Genomic DNA, 5444 nt, shown 5'->3' with positions numbered 1-5444 from the left:
CAGGGGAACGCGCGATGAAACCATTCTCATACTGTAGAATGGATTGGCGAAAACGCTTTCGCTTTCGCGCTGATTGCTGGCGGTGAGGGATTGCAAATTTGCATAATAGATTACGGGTGGAACACACTTTGAAACACGCAGCATAAATAAGACCAGAATCGCAAAAGCTTCATCAAAGCTCTCAACCGAAACCGCAAGAAACGAGCGAGCCCATCCAGACTTGCCCAGCGGCCGCCAGCAGACAGGCACAGCAGCAGCAGCAACAGAAACGAGCTTGTGACACGCCCGCTGCAGCCAAGAAGACACACACGGAGGGAGGAGTTTGAAGGAGAGGGGTGTTTCCTGCTGTTATGGAGGAAATTACTGTTCAAAACTATTGTTTAGATGTCTGACGTCTTACTGATGCCAAAAATGAATGGTTAAAGTGACTGTTCTATCGAATTTCACAAAAAGCCATTTATCTGAGAATAAATTTTCAGACGCTGAAACCATGCTGTATTCAACTGCTAATGCTTACATAACTACTAACTCTACAAACTAACTCTTTTAGACAGAGAAAGCACACATTCTATTAGTTCTTTTGAGATATTGTGTGTTCACAAAATCCTAACAGAAAAGAATCCTCTGCTCTTGAAAGATGAGCCATAATCCTCAAAAAAAAACCTTGGCAGAAGCTAACTACAGTATTGAAAAACGGCTGGCAGTGAATGTGTTAATAATAGACCATCACATTGTGTTGTGTTGTGTTGTGTTGTGTTGTGTTGTGTTGTGTTGTGTATGTGTGTGTTGTGTTGTGTTGTGTTGTGTTGTGTTGTGTTGTGTATGTGTGTGTTGTGTTGTGTTGTGTTGTGTTGTGTTGTGTTGTGTTGTGTTGTGTTGTGTTGTGTTGTGTTGTGTTGTGTTGTGTTGTGGTGTGGTGTGGTGTGTTGTGTTGTGTTGTGTTGTGTTCAGAATCCGGGGTTTTTGGAGGGTTTTTTGACTGTGCTGTACAGCTCAGACAGATCCTCATCAGCATCCTGGCTTCTGCATCTGAGGGGAAAAAACAAATGAGTTATTCTGAAGATGAGAGGAAATTGATAAACGTTCATTAAAAACCGGTTTAAAAAAATAGACCATTTAAATACCACGGTAATGAAATGGTTATAATCTATATAAAGATCATGGACATTGTCTAAAACTCGTGCATTTTTCCTCTCATAATGTGAAGGCCAGCTTACCCAGCATCAGTTTGTGGTGTTTTGATGTTGACAGCAGCGTAGTGGTCAGTCTCCTCCTTCGCTCTTCTCTGAGGTCTGACGTTGGGGTAGATAGGATCTGTCTGTGTGTTGGGGAAGTGGACGGTGGTGTAGACCAGGTCGTCCTCCTGGTCTGTCGGTTGTGTCTGTGCTGCAGCTGGTGTGTCAGACACACGACCTGGACCTGGGTTTACCTGAGGCGTGACATCATCACACAGACAGGGTTACGTTACACTTGAGAAAACTCACTTTCTGACCCTTACTGTTTTGTAACTTACATCTTAAACTGCATCTGTTTTTCTACATCACTGGTGGGGGACAACATGTTTAGCTTGTTTTCTTTTGCTCTAAACTTGTTGAGTTCCTCTTCCTCACCTGCAGCCTGTTGTCTGGTGTTCCTCCAGGTCCAGATGGTTGTCTGGAGGCCCTCTTCCTTCTGTTAGGAGGACAATGAACAAACAACTGAATTAGTGAACAAATTACCTCTAAGTGTGTGTGTGTGTGTGTGTGTGTGTGTGTGTGTGTGTGTGTGTGTGTGTGTGTGCGTACATTGGTGCATTGTGGTAAAATAAAAACAGGTTTTCCATCCTCTACCTCTAAACAGAATAGCTCACCTGATCCAGAGGAAGGCAAATAGGCATATGAGCACGATGACAACCAGGAGAAGAGTCGTAGTCACTGCAGCAGCTGTTATTTTCCATGGAGCTGAGAAGAGATCAGATGAAAGTACTATTACAGGACGTTTAAGTCCATTACAGACTGCCCCCCCCCAATACAATAGGCCTACTGTAGTTGCAGATAAAATATCCCCCCCCCCCTGATTTTTTATCCCATTTTGATCCCCCATTAGTGCTAATTTTAATTTATTTATCCTGGTTGCTGCTCCACCCTCTGCCGATCTGGGGAGAGCTGAAAACTGGCTCTATGCTTCCTCCGAGACATGGGCAGTTAGCCAGCCGCTTCTTTTCACCTGACAGGGGAAGCTTCACTGGTAGGACATAGCACGTGGGAGGATCACGCTATTCCAACGAGTTCCCCTCCCTCCGAACAGGCGCCCTTAACGACCAGAGGAGGCACCACATCAGCAACCAGGATATTGCATGTTTTGGTGAAGGGGGTTCCTATATGAAGGAAACCCCCAGGAGGCACGGGGAGAACATGCAAACTCCACTCAGAAAGGCCGTTTTGACGACCCCACCTGGGCGGTGGGCACTCGAGGACATGCGGACGGGACACGCATTCCTTCAGGGTTCACAGCGTCCCAGGTGGGAATCGAACCAGGACCTTTGAGCTATGAGGCGACAGCGCTTACCACTGCACCACCGTACCCCCCCTGATAAAATATCTCTGAAATCTGGTCTCACCGGACCAGGATTAGGCGACTTAGACTACATGGAGCCGGATTCCAATTTTATAACAGATTTAAATAAAGAAAGATGTGCACACAAACTCGGGGGTCAAATCCATCTAGAGAATCAGTTGTCTGGCTTCACACGTGATGTGGTCACAACACTAGCCACGCCTTAAAACAAGTATGAGCCAGAGGTGTAAAGTGGGCGGGCCAATGTGGGGGTGGGCGGGCCAATGTGGGGGTGGGCGGGCCCCTTGCTCGGATCATGCCATGTTAGAGTACACACACACACACACACACACACACACACACACACACACATACACACAGACTAAGGGCTCTATCTTCCGACAGGCGCTATCCTCTAATAGCGCTTGCGCACTGTTTGTGCGTGCCTTAAGGCACGGAAGATAGCATTCCGCCTTGCGCCATCCGCCAGGTGTTCTGCCGAGTTTTGCTCCCCCGCGGAGCAGCAAAAAAAAGCACCCCCACCTTACGGGACCATACTTGCAATGATTTATGCAGAAATGTAACTGTTTAAAAGTGATATAATTGTCTGGTAGACGTGACCTCCCTGATTTCTGATTATGACAGTTTGAATGAATTGAATCCATCAAGAATTGGAGGTTGGAAGTTAAAACAGCCCCGAAATATGTTGGAAAGGTTCACGGCACCTGTCGCAAGTGCAAATTAGAGCCGTGTCAAAATCATCTGCGCCCCAAAATGCCTGCGCAAACGGGATTTGGGCGGTCTTAACTACCAGAATTATTCACAGGTGTGGCCAGGTAAGGCTGGGCATTACGTCAATCAAAACCAATCAGATTCCCGTCTCGCAATGGTTGTTTGCGCGAGGCATGCAATATGCTGTAATTCTCTCCATGCGTAATAGTGTACTCACTCCTGCGAGGACAGAGGGAGCTTATTGACAGATCATCTGTGGTGCCAACGACCCTTCGGGTTATGGGGGTAAATAGCCTATGTCCAGTGTCCAACAAGTTTTCTCAATTAATTTCCCTGTTTGCGATGTGATAAATGTTTTTCAGTGAGTTATAGTCGGTTGCCTCACTGAATTATCTGCTAATACCCAATTTTAGCAGCATAATTTGATGTCTTGGCATGGCGTAATGACATATCCAAAAGGAATTCCACTTTCCACTGCGCAAATACCTCTCTGCGCTGGGAGCGCAGCCGTAATCTCTGTGCACCCAGCGCAGAGAGGTATTTGCGCTTAGGCTAAGAGGTCCTTTTCAAAGCTCTTAGCGCAAAGTAATTTCACGCTGCTGACGATAGCATAATGCCATCTATCACCACATTTTAGCGCTGAAATGCCTGCTTTGGCTTGTGGCAGCGAATGCCCAGTACAGTTATCGCAGGCATGTGCTTGGCGTTCAACGAGCGCAAACGCTAAATTAGCGCTTTTGGGAAGATAGAGCCCTCAGACTGAAAACTGAATTCAATGCCCTGCTGTCGTGGCTGGTAAGAAAGCTGCTGGTAGCTTCAGGGGTGGCCAAACTGCGGCCCGCTGCCCGTTTTTAAGTGGCCCGCCATGATTTTTTTTTTGTGTGCTAAAAACGTTTTTCCGTTTTAAAGTTTAAAACGGAAAACGGAAACAAAAAAACGAAAACGGGGAAAAAAACGGAAAAACAAAAAAATTAAGAAAAACAAAAACAAAAAAACGGATTTCCCCCATTTTGTTTTTTTTATGTAAAACCATTGAAAATGCGTTATACTTGAGTACCCTGACCTGGTCTATTTATTTTTAAATACTGAATGAATGTTTAATACTAATGTTATGTTAAATTATCTCTGTCTTAACCTGTTGGCACAGGAAGATACGTACAGAAACGTACAGAAATGTACAGAAACGTACAGAAATACCCATTGTAATAGGTGAGCACATCAATAAACTATGTGTCATATATTTATTTAGGTAGCAATTAAATTTTTTCTGGTCCAATTTTTTTTGCCGCGAAAACTGCCGCGCTTAATATTGTTTGGCCCGCGACTCCTTATATTTTTCTGTATGCGGCCCACAACAAAAAAGTTTGGCCACCCCACCCACTCATTGTATGAGTTGTGTTTGACTCACATGTGACAGTAACAGAGATGGAGACAGATCTGTTTGTCCCCAGCTCATTCTCAGCTTCACAGTAATACTGTCCAGAGTCAGAGGACTGCAGGGACACCAAGTCAAACTGTGGACCTGTTGCCGTTTTCAAAGGTTTCTGCTTTGGATCTTCATTCTTCTTGTACCAGGTGTAATTAGCTGCTGGGCTGGCATCACTGCTGCAGGTCAAATTCACTGAACTGCCCTCCACTGCTTCACCAGAGGAACTCACCGAGGGGGTCTTTGGAGCATCTAGAAGAAAATATATGAACATACATTAATAGTGGTTAAAAGAGCGCAAATAAAGGTTTAAAGGATAATTCCGGTTATTTACAACCTGGACCTTATCTTCAGCTTAGTTTATGTTATCCTACTCACGCAAAACATAACTTTCTGAAAAGTACTCTATTCTATTTGCATCCTGTAAATAGCTTATTTTCTGACACGCAGCGGCTCATATCCTCATTATGATACTGACATAAATGTATGGTTAATAGTTCTGGGGTCACGCCCAAAGTCTATTTATTTATTTATTTATATGGTGCTTTATTACAAGGGACTTTACAGAAAATGAGCCTACTAACAAACTGATCAACAATCAACCATAGAACAGAATGATAAAGACCAAACACACAAGACACATGAAGGCAGATTTGAATTGCTGGATTACAGGATGTTTAGGTCATTACTGACTGAGCAGCGTCACACGTGATTGGATCACCACACCAGCCATGACTTCAAAGCAATATGA

At 44.6% G+C, this 5444-nt stretch overlaps 1 long non-coding RNA gene across 1 annotated transcript; it reads right to left on the bottom strand.

The window, feature by feature from the left end:
• Window positions 1–1618: 1618 nt before the first annotated feature.
• Window positions 1619–4804, bottom strand: LOC310791326. The gene is made up of 3 exons (XR_014553430.1): window positions 4676–4804; window positions 1850–1940; window positions 1619–1671 (listed from the first exon to the last, which is right to left on the bottom strand). It is a non-coding gene; the product is annotated as an uncharacterized lncRNA (long non-coding RNA).
• Window positions 4805–5444: the final 640 nt, after the last annotated feature.

This window comes from Poromitra crassiceps (genome assembly GCF_964638095.1).
Source record: "Poromitra crassiceps genome assembly, chromosome: 16".
NCBI lineage: Eukaryota > Metazoa > Chordata > Actinopteri > Beryciformes > Melamphaidae > Poromitra > Poromitra crassiceps.
The sequence above is the reverse complement of the archived record's forward strand: the minus strand, read 5'-3'. Positions and strand labels throughout refer to the sequence as shown.